Source organism: Eleutherodactylus coqui, chromosome 1 (genome assembly GCF_035609145.1).
Source record: "Eleutherodactylus coqui strain aEleCoq1 chromosome 1, aEleCoq1.hap1, whole genome shotgun sequence".
Classification (NCBI taxonomy): domain Eukaryota; kingdom Metazoa; phylum Chordata; class Amphibia; order Anura; family Eleutherodactylidae; genus Eleutherodactylus; species Eleutherodactylus coqui.
The window spans coordinates 284,933,280-284,949,772 of NC_089837.1; positions in this window are offsets into that span (position 1 = coordinate 284,933,280).

Here is a 16,493-nt window from a genome sequence, read left to right on the forward strand (position 1 = left end):
GTATCGTTTCTGCACCTTTTGTAAGGCCATGGTGATTGAGCATCCTTGTCGTCTGCACTGAAGTGGAAGGGGTCGGATCAGCAAGAAGTTGAACTCCCTACTCAGTTCCAGGAAGAGGTTATAAATCTCTGGGAACAGAGAGAATCATATCTCGCACCTCTGGATAATGCAGCTTTAGGATAATGTCCCTTGTTTGGTTTGGATTACGTGGTTTGGTCAGGGCTCTGTGGATATGATCCATTCTGAATAGTTCAGCATCGGCTTGTTGTAATAATTTAGCACAGCATCCTTGAGTGCTGTGAAACGTTTGGGTAATCTACAGATGCATAGGTTTTTGAGGACCTCGAGCTTCAATTCAAGTTGCTCAATTTTATTTTGATTGTTCACAATGTTGGATCTATCAGCATATATTACTCCAATAATTATGGAGCTCCTCTTTAAAAGAGCTGTTGGATGTTCTCATACAATTCCTTAAGATCAGGGGCCAAAGTGGTAGAGATGCCAAGTATCAAGGTTGATAGAGTGCGCTCATTGTCGGAGGGTGGAGATGAGTGATTCGGGTCTTGGTCCGCCATGCTTGGGAGGGAAATATTTCTGGAATTGTCGCAAGGCGTTATATGATGAGAAGCTTTTTGTTGTTTCCCGTACTTGGGCATGTCTAGTTTAGCTGCATGGAAATGGGAAATAATTGCTTGTCTGTCAGGTAGAAGCTTATTTCTTTGGTGTATCACATGCCACCACTGAATCTGGGTTCAATGCGACAGCAGGACACCACCATTCATGCATAACTACGTAAGTAGTGATCAAACAGCTAAAGCAAAGAAAAAAAAAACTCGAGCTGCTTTTATCCAATTGACCACTAGATGGCGCAACAACACTACAGTTCTGCAGCTGTACAAGATTAGAGGTGTATAGTGCTGAAAATTATTTTCCAGTAAATCAAGGCCTGTTTGTGCTTTAATAACTAGGCAATTTTTCAGTTTTTTTCATCAGTTCATTCCAGGGAGCCATATTTTTTTACATTTTTCAGTCGAGACAGCCGTATGAGGGTTGTTTGTTGCGGGATAAGTTGCATTTTCTAATGACATAATTTTTGAGTACATATAATGTATGGTATAACTTTTAATATTTTTTTAGGGGGGTTGGGAAAGAAAATTCTGTCATTTGTTTATTGGATTTCATTTTTACAGCATTCAGTGTGCAGAATAAATAATGTGATAACCTTATTCTCTGGGTCAGCATGATTCTGGCAACACCAAGTTTATAAAGTGCTATGTTTTGCTATTTTTGTACACAAAAAAAATTTGTTTTTTTAAAGAATTGCTTTTGTTTCGCCGCATTCCAAGAACCATAGTATTTTTATTTTTCCATCGACTGAGCTCTATGGGGGTATGTTTTTTGCTGGATGAAATCTATTCTTCTTTTATCCAGTTTTATCCATTTTGATTGCTTTTTATTCCATTTTTTTCTAAAAGCAAAATTCACAAAATCTGCAATTCTGGCATGATTTTATTTGTATTTTTAATGTGTGGGTACAATTACACTAATTCCCAATTTCTATAGTTTTTTTTTTCAATTTTTCACACTTAAAAAAAAAATATATATATATATATATATCGTATTGTTTATCGTTGCATTCAAAGGCCCCTAATGGGGTTTTTTTGTCTATGGTGTTATGTCAGTTTCCTTTCTTTTTCGGAATTAGTTGTACTTTTTTAAGTACCATTTACTCCATGCAACGTTTTGATCACTTTCTATTCAGTTTTTTTGTAAAGCGATCGCAATAAGCGGGGGTCGTTCCCGCGGCCTCCCACGACAGCTCCAGGTTGTCAACAGCATAGAGCTGTCATGTCCACAGCCCATGTGGCTTTAATTCCCAGAGCTACATGTTTTTACAGTCCTGGGATTAAAGCCCACTTAGGCAGTACGTAAAAACACTATGGGGTGGTCACTAAGGGGTTAAATATTGTACTATCTTTTTTTTCCTCTGGGTCATTATGAACGCAGTGATACCACATGTGATTTTTTTGTTTGTTTTTATTTTTTTTATACACTAAAGGAGGAAAAGGTAGGGTTTTGACCTTTTTTTTCCCAATATTTTTTTTATACTTTTTTAACTATTTTTGTCCTACTAGGGTACTTGATTATCAGAATATTTTAGCACTCTTCTAATACACTTCAGTATTCAGTGCATTACAACGTCTATAGGTTCAGCCAGAGGCTGAGCTACATAGGTCACCGTAGCTGGCAGACCCGGAGGTTATAACCTAGCCTCCGGGTCCCAGTGCAACCCATTGGGACCCCGCGATCACAAATTCTCTGTCCACCTTTTACATGCCACGAGCGCACTGGCCACGGCGTGTAAACAGTTAAACACCGGGATCCAAAAGTTTTTTTGGTTCCCGATGTCAGAGCAAGTGCCCAGTTGTCACCCGGCAGCCGAGCGAGCGCTTGCTTTCCCCGGCATGGGAGACTTGCACCGGTCTTCTAATACAGCACCAATAGCTCCTGAAATGAACACTGCTGCTTCCTGTTGCCATCAATGATACTGCTACTTTCCTATGTGGAGGAAAGATGGATTCACCTTGGGGGGAAGGAGGTATGTGTGCTCTACTGTATGTTTCACTTGGTCAAGAGTGTTTCATGCATGTCTCATAATTGCCCTGAGTCTTTCTTGACTCTTGACTGGTCGACTCAAAGTACAAATTTAAGCCTGCAAGTCAATATACTGTAGTCTTGTTTGGGTCTCTTGGCCTTAGGAGGAGGAATCCTCCATGGCTGAATGGGCCTTTTTCCTGCGTTAAGTCATTAAGCAAACTACAGAAAACGTGATCTTGAGCTTCATACGGGCTTATGACTGTCATAGTGATCTGGGAACAAATGAAATGGTCCTCCCTCTCTTTCTCTTCTTTGCTCTGTCCTTTCCGCAGAGTTCTTTTTTTTCTGTCTCTTAGGAGTTGCTTGGTGGGCTCACGCCCCCCTTTTAAATGTAATGATTCAGGGATTCATACCAACCCATCTCCCTTCTTAAAATCCTAATAAATAATATCGTCCAGATATAGCAGCACTGTTTCAAAATTCTTATGCGCAAAGCATCTTTCCATGAGTCTTTGAAAAGTGCCAGGAGCATTACATAGGCCGAAGGGCATAGAATTTAATTCGTATAGCCCCCCATTGGTGTAGTAAAAGCTGTTTTCTCTTTGTCCATTTGAGCCATCCACTAATCAAACCTAGGGTGGAGAAGTAAGCTGCTGACCCCAAAGCAGTGAGGGATTCTTCGATTTGGGGCAAAGGATAGGCACCTTTATGTGTGATATTGCTCAATTTTCTATAATCCACACAAAATCGAATACCTCCATCTTTTTTCTTCACCAGTACCAGTGGGGCTGTCCACGGGTTATGGCTCTCCTGTATCACCTTGGTTTCTTATTTCTTTTATTAGTTTTTTTTACAGGTTATTACATGACTGGTGGTATGGGTTGGTATCTTTCTCTAATGTGTGGATGGGATCCTGTTGGGATATAGTGACAGACACCTTAAGTTCAGCCAAAGTCTAACAGGTTTTTACTGAGGCTTGATAAAATTTCTGAGCCACTCTGACTGCTCCTTCTTTCTTGGTAGCAGGGGTGTCAGTATTTCCAATTTGTAATTCAGCCCACCAAGGGGTCTTAGGTTGGCTATATCTGTGGTCGAGACTTTTTGTATTCCTTTGAGCCTCTGCTCCAGAGAGGGTGAGGATATCGACCGCGTGTAATAGTGATATTTGTGCCACTGTGTAATAGTGAGATTTGTGCCACTGAGTAATAGTTCTTCAACTGTACTGCAGACACTCCTATACTAAGTAGACGGACATGCCCTCTTACTCTTAAGATGTTCACTACACTCCGTGCTGCCATAATACCTAGATGTTCTTCCAATTGAAGCGACTCTACCAGGGCTTGATAATCCCTTCCTTAGAGACCTGGTCGAGTTTGACACCAGATTATAGTTACAATCCCGGATTTTCAAGTTATCAGTTTCACGTCTTTTATTATTATTTATTGCACGTCCTACTTGACTTTTATCGTTGGTGAACTTCTGGTGGGTGGACAAGATTTTTATTACCTGATGTAAAGCTCGTTGCTGGGCTTGTGAAGCAGAAGGAATGGAGTTTTGTAAGGCTTCCAGCATTTCTCCTTAGCAATGTCTAAGAATGTTCATGCCCAAAATGACAGCTAGAGCATTTCTCTCTGCTACATCTATAACTAAGATCCCTTGATGGGGTAGTTCAGCATTCCCAGTCATCACCGTAGCTTCCCAGTAGCCTACTAAGGGAATATTTTGTCCATTGGTAGCGACGACATAACCTGTTTGGGAGGTTGTACTAATTTTTCTAGGGACCAATACTTCTGGAATATGGCTCTGCATATGGTGGTCACTTGAGATCCTGTATCTAGTAGTGCTGGAAAAGGGATGCCATTGAGGTGGATGATAACCCCTAGCCAGAGTCCCACATACATTAAGAACCATCTGTGGACTTCAGGACTTGCTCTTGGTTTCCCTGAGGGAAGATCCTTGGCCACAGGGGGTAATCGTTTAACTGCAAACAGTCTTTTTTGATATGCCCTTTCTTCCGGCAATACCTGCAGATAATTGGGCCTGGTCTACTCAGTCGTATTCTGGTAGACATGGTAGCTGGACCGAAATTACTCTTCTGTGGCAGGACTATTGAGTCCTCTTGCTTGTCAAATCTCGCCTGCAGTTCTTCCATTTTCTTGCAGAGGGAGGATACACTATGGGCTACTGCTGCAACCTCCTTCTGTACAATGTTGAGGATCTCCTTCTCATCAGACTGGCTCTGACCCACTTGTAACATTCTTCGGGGATTCTGTAGATAAATGTTCTTTCCTTTTATAGGAAGAGGCCTCTGACGTTGCGTCAATCCCTGTCTGGACTTCTCTGCCTAGCACCTGTATGGCCAGTTGCTTAAAGTCTAGGTAACAGAGGCTCGTGTTCTGGACGGATAGCATGGGTAGCTGTCTTTTGACTTTTTCCGTGGCTCCTTCCACGAATTGTTCACTCTGCATCTGATCTCCTCCTATCGCTACTGCTGTATCTGTGTGGATCATGGCCTTCATGTATTCTTGTGTATTCTTGGAGAGTTTTATGTGATTTCTGTCTTCTGCTAAAGATATGTTGTTTTACTTCGGATGCGTTGTTGGTTCTTAAAGATGTTCTGCAGTCTCTCAAAAATCTGTTCCACCGTCTTCCCTTGTTCTCTAGGCCATGATTTGACCTCTCTAGCTGCAGCACCTTCTTGTTGGCCCACTAACATCTCCAGCTTTTGTTCATTAGTGAGAGGGTTCAGACGGTGTAGTGCTTTCATCTTCTGCTTGAGTTAATACTGTGCTCCATTATATCTAGGCAGCCAAGGGGCTCCCAGGTAATATGGCATGGTAAATGGCATTATGGGGGATCTTTGCTCCTGTGCTGCTTTGCTGTTCATTTTTACTTGAATCTGACATTTTTTTTTATCAACTTCAAGCAGAGGCTTTACCCATAAAATGTCTGACGTTTAAATTTGAAATGACAGTTGCAGGTAATTTAGACGATGCAATCACTTGAAATGACAGTTGTAAATAATTATACAATTACTTGCAATGGCAGTTGTAAGGTCGCAGAGGATTTAATGCTGTTCAGAGATGCCCCTAAGCGCTATAGTGGGATTATTAGTGGGTAATTATGATTGTTTTTATTTTTTTTTGCTCGAGACGCCAGATCCCCTGGGGCACGATTTGTAGTAGTGAGTTGTGAGGTGCTGAATAACACACGGAGCCAGATATTCTGTAACTTGTAGTAAACACAGTGATATTATTAGGTCAGACAGGGAGATGAGGTAATTCTCTTCAACACACACAGTGAGTAACAAATGATATTTCCAGCGAATTACCAGTGAATTATATACAATTTGCAACGATGAAGATACTTGTGTATAACACGTTTATATACTGGGAGTTTACTCTGAATTTCTTTTCTCCATCCCTCTTCATATCTACATCTCTTTATCTCCCTCTCTTCATCTCTCCTGTCCTCTGCATCTCAGCATCTCCTCTTCTCCTCACTGCGAAAGCTCACTCTCCCTGCATCACCTGTGTAAAATGACTCAGATTAAACCCCTAGGGCCAGTTAATGTATTACCGGTCCCCACAGCTAAATAGCGCTATGTAGTGCCCTTTTTCAGGCCACTGCACCTCTTCTGCGCTCACTATCGACTAAGGTACTTTTAGTTATTCTGTGTCGTTTATGTACCCAAATAAATCAGAGCTAAGCAACCTGAACCGTGCACAGCTCACCAAGTGGAACTGGAACTGGAACTGGCAATGTTTTAAAAAATATATTAATTTCGGGAGCAATGTAACTGGTAACTGGACACCCAAGTATTTAACAGAGGTAGCTTGCTAACAATATTATAATTCAACCGAAGAGTATCCAGACCAGTTGGCCCCTAAGGGTTGTGTTAATGTAAGTAGAACATCATTAGTGAACAAAGAAAGCTTAAATTCACAATCTCTAATGTTAATGGCAATATTGGCATTAAAGCGGATGGCAGCTACTAGAGCAGTGTTTCCCAAACTCCAGTCCTCATGGACCCTCACATGTCATGTTTTCTGGATTTTCTCAGTATTACCCAGGTGATGTAATTATTGTCGGTGACTCAGACATTGCCACTGGGGTTCTTTCTATAGAATATCCTGAAAGCATGACCTGTGGGGGTCCATGAGGACTAGAGTTTGGGAAACACTGTGCTAGAGGTTCTAAACAAAGAACAAACAACAATTGAATGACAGCTGAGAGCTGCCCCTGATTGGTCCCTGCGCTGAGCCAATCAGAGGCAGCACTCACTCACCCATTTATGAATTCATGAATGGGTGAGTGAGAGCTGCCTCTGATTGGTGAGGGCTGTGACCAATCAGGGGCAGCCCATTCAGCAGGCGGGGATTTTAAATCCCCTGCTGCTGAATACTACCCAGAGCAGTTCAGGAGAACTGCCGGCCGGCCGCAGCTGAACTCCGGCTGCACGGACAAGGTGAGTATATATATATTTTTTTTTACACATTTTTGGATGCTTTTCAGGGAAGGGCTTATATTTTTAAGCCCTTCCCGAAAATTCATCCCGCGCTCGCCCGCAGCCCATTGCTTTCAATGGAGCCGGCTGTATTGCCGGCTCCATTGAATCCAATGGGCGAACATCATTCTTCTCTGCCACAGCTGTTACAGCTGTGGCAGAGGAGAATGATTTCTGTAGTATATGTTCTCAATGGGGTCAGCGCTGCTGCCGCCGGCCCCATTGAGCGCATATAATAGAACACAAGGAATCGCAGATAGGCGCTATCTGCGATTTCTTGTGTCCTATAATTTATCGGACAAGCGCATAAAAGGCGCCCATGTGTCCGATACCATTGCAAAGCAATGGTTCTAAAAGATCGCATGCGCAAATCGCGCGGAAAAACGCCCGTCTGACCGAGGCCTCAGATTGTATTCACTTTTTTTTGTATAACTAAAACATAAAAAACGTTCCAACCCCCTCTCTTGAGTCCCTCTCATGTGTCCAGTGCTTAGATCGTCCAGGATCCTGGGTAAACAGCAGGAAAAGTAACACATCAGAAATGCTCACCCGTTCACCCGTACTGCTTCCACTCTGTCTCCCGACTCTGGTTACCACTTAAATAGGTTCGCCGCTCAGTGCTCAACAAAAAAAAATCTTTACTCACCTCTCTGCTACTCATTCATCGATGAATAGCTAAGCACTGCCTGTAATTGGCTGAGTGCTCAGCCAATCAGTACAGCCGTTTCAGGAGGCGTAGATTTTTAAATCCCTGCTCCTGAAAGTGCTGGACAGCAGTGCAGGGGAGCCAGCCGGAGGACGCGTCTGAGTGGCGGAGAGGTGAGTAAAGATTTTTTTGTTTGTTTTTTTAACCAGCTAGGGATGATTTTTAGCGAAGGGCTTATATTTCAAGCCCTTCCCCGAAAATCATGCTGCGAGGGTTGCCACAAAACCACTGCTTTCAATGGGTCGGCAGCAGCACCGACCCCATTGCTCTCGCAGCGCAAGAAATAAAAATGCCAGTGGGTGTGAGCCGTTAGGTGTACTTTATAGTTGACAGATAAACTCTGTAGTACTGGCAGTGGCGTAGGAAGGTGGGTGCGGAAGATGCAGGCCACCCAGGATGCTATCAGTGAAAGGGGGTGACAGCTCAGCGAGTCAGCTGTGGTCCTTGCACCCAACAAGTTTGCAGCGTAGCGCTGAAGGGAGTAGCGGCAGGTAGGGATGATACTACCGGAGCTGCATGCTATGGAGCAGCTGCAGGAGAACCAGCACCTGCGGGCCGCCCCGTGTGGCTCTACCTGGGGCCATGTGTGACTATGTGATGCGTGGGGGTCAGGATGGAGGTAGTAGAGCTGTGTATGTGTGATGTCTCTGGGTCAGGATGGATATAGTAGAGCTGTGTGTGTGTGATGTGTGGAGTAGAGCCGTGTGTGATGTGTGCAGGTCAGGATGGACGTAGTAGAGCTGAGTGTGTGATGTGTGGGGATCAGGATGGATGTAGCAGAGCTGTGTGTGATGTGTGGGGATCAGGATGGATGTAGTAGAGCTGTGTGTGATGTGTGGGGATCAGGATGGATGTAGTAGAGCTGTGTGTGATGTGGGGATGGATGTAGTAGTGCTGTATGTGTGGGGGGTCAGGATGGATGTAATAAAGCTGTGTGATGTGTGGGGGGTCAGGATGGATAGAGTAGAGCTGTGTGTGTGTGTGATATGTGGGGGTCAGGATGAATGTAGTAGAGCTGTGTGTGATGTGTGGTGGTCAAGATGGATGTAATAGAGCTGTGTGTGGGTGATCTGTGGGGGTCAGGATAGATGTAATAGAGCTTGTGTGGGTGATGTGTGGGGGTCAGGATGGATGGAGTAGAGCTGTGTGTTTATGTAATGTGTGGGGATCAGGATGGCTGCAATAAAGCTGTGTGTGTGTGATGTGTGGGGGTCAGGATGGATGCAGTAGTACTGTGTGCGATTTCTGGGGATCAAGATGGATGTAGCAGAGCTGTGTGTGTGATGTACGGAGTAGAGTTGTGTATGATGTCTAGGGATCAGGATGGATGTAGCAGAGCTGTGTGTATGATCTGTGGGGGTCAGGCTGGATGTAGTAGAGCTGGGTATTAGTATCTTGACTCCACCACAACTTCAGGTGGCGTCAAGATACACTGAGTATTTGACAGGGGGTTGCCGCCCCCTGTGCCTGATTGGCTGCTCGGCTGTCTCCCCGTCTTGCCCCTCACAGGTCCTGTAGCCACCGGCATCAGGCGTGGAGGAACGGCTGTATCCCACAGTGTGTCTATGGAGCAAGCAAAGTGGTCGGTTCATTTATACGGGCACCCTGTAAGGCTGCTACACATATACTCCTGCCCCCGCTGCTGATGCCGGCATTGCTATCCACTAAGCCGCTGTTCTCCACCTGACGCTGTGCAGCGCTGAAGCCTTCTCCACATAGAGTCCGGGGCTGCAGCTACCACCATTACTGTCCGGGAAATTAGCCAGAGCCACTCCGGCACTCTGCAGCGCTCAGCCATACGTCGCACTGAAGTGCCGACCGCCAGCTGTGCTCAGCGCTCCCTTTTCCACAACAGCGCAGTTAACTCCCCAGCGCCGCCGCAGCCGCCACTCCCCGCTGCATGGGACAACAGCAGCGGAGTAAACTGAAGACCGGCCACTCTGGGCTTCGAGAACACCGTAGTGCGGTCAGCGGCAGCAGCAGCGCTTTAACTCCCGACCGCCACGAAACCCCCCCCCCCCCCGCCTAATACTGTAGAGCTGTGTATGTGATGTCTGTGGGGATCAGGATAGATGTTCGGTCAGCCGTGCAGTGACAGTGACTGAGGAGGAGAGCGGGGAGCAGTACATGCGGTACAACTAAGTATGTACCATGTACTGCATGTAATCTTCTATCTTTAGGTGGTATACATTATAGCAGATGTACATATAATTATGTGCAGGACATATCCAGGGGTTATATTAGCATCACTATATACAGGGGGTATATGTCTGCTATATATTGTGATATTGGGCATGCTGGTATAATCTGGGTATCCCCTGTACATAATTATGTATGTACTATTGGTATAAGCTAGACATCTCCTGTATACAGTGATATGGAGCATGCTGGGGTAACCTGGGTATCTCCTGTATATATTTATATATGTACTACTGGGATAAGCTAGAGATCTCCTGTATATAATTATATATGTACAGCTGGTATAAGCTAGACATCGCCTGTATATAGTGATATGGAGCATGCTGGTATAACCTTGTATATCACTATATACAGCAGTTGTACATACATAATAATATACAGCAGATACCCAGGTTAGGGCTCCTTCACACAGGCGAGCGCAATATCTGGTTGTGAATCAGTGACAGGTATTGCGCTCCCTACCATGTGAAAGCCCCATGGATGCGAGGAATTTTCATTTGAAAACTGCCTCGCATCACTGCAGGGATGAAGGGAATCCCCACTGTGGCTGTCAAAGTCGTGGCAGAGGATCAAGAAGTTATCTGCAGGTCAGCAGGGAAACAGTAAACATAATACAAATAGCGCATGTTTCACTTGCGTTTTTTGGGGTCAGTTTCTATTTTTTGGCTTTTTTAAAGATATTTTAACTTGGACTTCTCCATGAATAATGACAGAGAAAAATGCATGCTAAACACAAGTAAACAAATAATCACCACCAAAAAAAGAACTGTGAAAAATTCTTATGTCGGTTAAAAAAATGTTGGCATTTTTAAAATCCATTTTTTGGGGAGAAAAAGAAAAAAAAATCGCCCAAAAATTGATGGTTCAGGGAAGCCTTAACCCCTCTAGTGGCGGGTTTCTTACCGTCAGATCTACTAGGGCAGGTTTTTTAACCCCTTAAGCTCCAGGCTGTTTTGCACCTTAAGGACCAGACACTTTTTAGGGATTTTACCCATGTGGCGGTTTTACTGTCGTATTTTGTTTCCTTTAGCTACCAAAATTATTTTTGCTGTGTTTTTTTTCCGTGGCATATAGGGCGATTTTTAAAAATTTCTTTTTTCACTGACTTTTTCTTTCAGTTTTTTTAGTTTTATTGAGGGTAAAATGCTAAAAAAAAAAAAGATTTTTGCTAAAATAATGTATGGGCATGTATGGTTTTGGTTTACAGGGCGCATACGCCGACGTTTTTGGTTGGCGTTGGTCTTGGGTTATTTTCTTCTCTATGTATGTAATTATGTTTTTTTGCTATCTGTCCACCAATGACGTCATATAAGACCTCTGGGGGTCTGATAGGAGCCCCAGTTACAAGGGAAAACAACCTCTGTGTTGACATTAGTCACTGGCAGAGCTGCCCAGGGTCTAGTATGACCCTCCAGCTTTGCTGTAGCAGGGAACCCCCGGAGGTGACATGACCCCCCCCCCCCCCCCCTCCCGGGCTCCTGTAGTGAAAGTTACACTTTTACTTTCACTTTTGAATACACCATTCTCATTGAGCGCTGTGTACTCAGAGAAGGAAAAGGCAGAAAGGGTTAAAAAAAACCCTCCTGCCTTCTCCTCCGGGTTATCAGCTGTCACTAACAGCTAATAACCCGGCCTGACTCTTAATGATTGCAGAGGAAGGAGGCTTAAAGCCCCACCGTAATTTTATTATCGGCGGGGCTTTAAGCCCAGGAATTTTCCAGTCGCATTCCAAGAGCCATAACTTTTTCATTTTTCCTTTGACACGGCCATATGAGGACTTGTTTTTTGTGGGACAAGTTGTATTTTTTGATGGCATCATTTTTGGGTATATATAATGTATTGCATAACTCTTGTAAAAAAAATTAGTAGGGAGATTGGGGGAAAAAAGGAAATTCTGCCATTTCTCTTTTGGATTTCATTTTTATGGTGTTCAGCGTGCAGAATAAATAATGTGATAACATTATTCAACACTATTCCGGCGATACCAAGTTAATACTGTTTTTTTATGTTTTGCTATTTTTGTACATTTAAAACATTTTTTTTCTTAAAGGTTTGCTTTTGTGTCGCCACATTCCAAGAGCCGTATTAGTTTTATTTTTCCATTGCCTAGCTCTAGAAAGCCTTGCTTTTTGCGGGATGAATGCTAGTCTTCATTTATCTAAGGGCGGCTTCAGATGACCGTATATCAGCTGGGTTTTCACACCCGACGGATATACTGTGTCCCTCTCTGCAGTGGGAGGAGGCTGGACGAGCTGGGAGCAATGCACTGAGCTCCCGCCCCTCACCACTATTTGCAATGGGAAAGGCCTGATGGGGCAGAGCAAAGTTACGGGACCCTCCCATTGCAAATAGTGGCGAGGGGCGGGAGCTCAGTGCACTGCTCTCGCCTCTTCCAGCCTCCTCCCCCTGCAGAGAGGGACACCGTATATCGCCCGGGCGTGAAAACCCGGCCGATATACGGTCATCTGAATAAGCCCTAATTTTCAGGAACATGTCAAATTTTGATCACTTTTTATCCCTTTTTTTCTCGGGGCAAGATTAACAAAATGTGTAATTCTGGCATGTTTTTTTTATTTTTATCTTTCACTGCATTCTCTGAGCAGTATAAATAATATATTACAGTCATTCTACAGACCAGTACGATTATGCCAATACCAAATTGTAATAGTTTTTTTACTTTTTCACTACTTTTTCACAGTTTAAGCCCTCAGTCACACGGGCGCATCGGCACCCGTACACCGGTTCCGATGCGCCCGTGTGACTGACACCAGCAGACGGACGTACCTGCAGAGGGCCGTCTCTCTGCAGCGCTGGAGGAAAGAACATGTGACCGGCTTCATTGCCGGTCATGTGTTCTTTCCTCCGGCGCTGCAGAGAGACGGCCGTCTGCAGGTACGTCCGTCTCCTTCCTACAGTCACACAGACGCATCAGCGCCGGTGTACGGGTGCCGATCCGCCCGTATGACTGAGGCCTAAAAAAAAGTAAAATAAAATATATATATATATATATATATATATATATATATATATATATTATATATAATTTTTTTTTTTTTCATTGCTGCATTCAAAGACCCCTAGCATTTAAATTTTTTAATCAACATAGCTGCATAAGGGTTTTTATTTTGCAGGATGAGGTGTACTTTTTATTAGTACCATTTGTTGATCTGTGCATCATTTTGGTCACTTTCTATTCCATTTTTTTATATGGTGAGTTCGGCTAAACTAGCTATTTTTGCCACATTTAAATTTTTTTTCCCATGCTGTGCACCCTGCAGATTAACCCCTTCCCGCTTCAGGACGTACATTTACGTCCTGCAGCGTTGGGGCATGTATGAAGAGAGATCGCGGTATTACAGCTGACACCCGCGGGCAATAACTGCAATCGTACAGCATTACGTCATACTGCAGGAGCAATCAAAGCATCGCTAGTTGTGGTTCCCCAGGGGAAGCTTAAAAAAATAAATAAATAAAGTTTTATTAATTGTAAAAAAAAAAAGGAATGAACGTTTAAATCACCCTGGTTTTGCCATATCTATAATTAAATCTAAATCATAAAAGAAAAATACATATTTGGTATCGCTGTGTCCGTAAAAGTCCGATCTATCAAAGTAGCACATTATTAATCCCACTTGGTGAACGTAATGCGAAAAAAAAAAATAACGCCAAAAATGCACTTTTTCAGTCACCTTGTTTCCCAGAAAAAAAAGTTATAAAAAGCGATCAAAAAGTTGTATGTATTCCGAATTGGTACTAATGTAAACTACAGGACATCCCGCAAAAAATGAGCCCTTGCTCAATTACATTGACAGAAAAATAAAAAAGTTATTGCACGCAGAATATGCAGCAGAAAATAATTTTAAAAAATTAAATGTCTTTGAAAAAAATACAAGTATTACAGCAAAAACAAAACTATACAAGTTTGGTATCGTAGTAATTGTACTGAACCATAGAATAAAGTTATCATGTCATTTTTCTTGCAGTTTGTGCGTCGTAGAAACAAAACGCACTGAAAAATGGTGGAATGTCAATTTTTTTCAATTTACTCCACTTAGAATTTTTGAAAAGTTTTTCAGTACATTATATGGTACTTTAATTAGCACCATTGAAGAATACAACTCATCCCGCAAAAAACAAGCCCTCATGCAGCGACATCGACAAATAAAGGAGTTATGATTTTTTAAACGGGAGAAGGGAGAAAAAAAAAGGGGGTCCGCGTCATTAAGGGGGTAAAAAATAATCTAACTTCCTTCTCAGGGTCATTACGAATGCAGTGATACTACATGTAATTTTGTTCTTAATTTTTTATTTTTTACAAAGTAAATGGAGAAAGGTGGTTTTTTTGCGTTTTTAATTTTATTTTTTTACTATTTTTTCTTTACTCTTTTAACATTTTTGTCCCTTTAGGGGACTTGCATAAAAACATTTTTTAATTATTATTCTAATACTCTGCTATGTTGAGGCATAGCTGGGTATTAGACAGGCTATGACACACTGAGCATCATAGCCAGCTGGCAGACCCAGAGGCTATATTCAAGCCTCTGGGTGCCACAGAGACCTATCAGGACCCCCTGGTCACATTCCAGGTGTCCGATGGTGACAGCTCTTTACAAGCCGATGGTCTCCGTGGCAACCTGTAAACAAAGCAGTGCAGGAGTTTAAAAAAGAAGCAGGAAGTTACTGGCAGATCGGTATAATCTTACTACTTCTTTTTTAAAAGTCCCACACTTTTCTCTGTGGGACTGTGCAGGCAGAGCACAATGCCACAGCTTATGCAGGTCCCATAGTGAAGCATAGGCCGGAAATCTTCCGGGCTATATTACTATGGGCAGTGGAGCTCGTCTTGGAAAATTTCTCGGCGTGCCACTGAAGGGGTTAAAGGGAATGTATCATCTGTATTCTTTTCACTAAGGAAAACCAGATAGTGAAACATACTCTATTTTTCTCTTTTTTTTTCTATTTTTATTTTCTTATGATAGATTTTCTTTTTATTCTATTGTTTGTACATGACCAGGGGTGGCCATCTTGTCTTAACTGCAGTTCACAGCATTTTGAGAGATGCTTTACTGCAGACCTCATAGGCCTTTCACACAGTGGACAGAAGCTGACCTATTAATTTCTATGGGAGACTATTCCAGCATGCACTGTGATCTGTGCAGGAAGGGGGAGGGGGTGAGCTGTGACTATCACTTTAACCTTAAGATTCTTGTTAATGTTATGTGTTTCAGTAGTATCATATGAGAGGTGTTTTTCAAAGCTAAATTTAATCAAGAGCTCTTAGGTCCACGATGAGTCAGGCTCGGTTCTCTGGCTTAACCATCTTGTCAATTAAAAACAAAGTAGCGAAAGGAATTGATTCTGATGATGCGATTTCAAACTTTTCAGAGAACAAAGTTTGGAGACAAAGGTTTAAAGTGTTTATGCTCCCAATGTTAAGTAAATAAAGCAGAAAATTACACTTGCAACTGTAAGTATCTTGTCTTTCCCTCTTTCAATAATTTCAAAATTTGGGGCGGGGGTGACAAAATAATTTTTTGCCACCTGACTGTGCTACTCCACTGAGTCCTGGTCTTTATTTTTGTCTTTAACTTTGTCCCTTCAAGAACAATTTGAAGCTTGGATTGAATTCAATGAAAGTATGACAGAGAGTATCACATTTTACTTACCCCCAATATATGTACAACTATTTTATATCACAATATAATGTAGAAATACAGTAGCAAAGATTATAAACCGTCAGCCAGATACATGCCTTATGATTATGTTGCAGAGTGCTTCTAATTTAATACACCCACTTTTTTCCGCCATATAAGATCTCTAAATAGGCTATTCACTTTATAGAAGTAGAGTTGGACAGTGCGTTGTGGGGAATTATGCAGCAAATACAGCAGCTGTGGCATCAAAATCATCTTAATTAAATTCATGCTCCCTATTACTGATAGAGGCAGTTTACACCATACATTTAAAGGGGTTGTCTCGCGAAAGCAAGTGGGGTTCAGCACTTCTGTATGGCCATATTAATGCACTTTGTAATATACATCGTGCATTAAATATGAGCCATACAGAAGTTATTCACTTACCTTCCCTGCGCTGGCGTCCCTGTCTCCATGGCTCCGTCTAACTTCAGTGTCTAATCGCCCGATTAGACGCGCTTGCGCAGAAGGGTCTTCTGCCTTCGGCTCGGCAGCAGCGGCGTTCTGGCTCCGCCCCTTCTACGCATCATCGCGTAGCTCCGCCCCATGACGCGTGCCGATTCCAGCCTCCTGATTGGCTGGAATCGGCACACGTGACGGGGCGGAGCTACGCGGTGACGCATAGAAGGGGCGGAGCCAGAACGCCGCTGCTGCCGAGCCGAAGGCAGAAGACCCTTCTGCGCAAGCGCGTCTAATCGGGCGATTAGACGCTGAAGTTAGACGGAGCCATGGAGACGGGGACGCCAGCGCAGGGAAGGTAAGTGAATAACTTCTGTATGGCTCATATTTA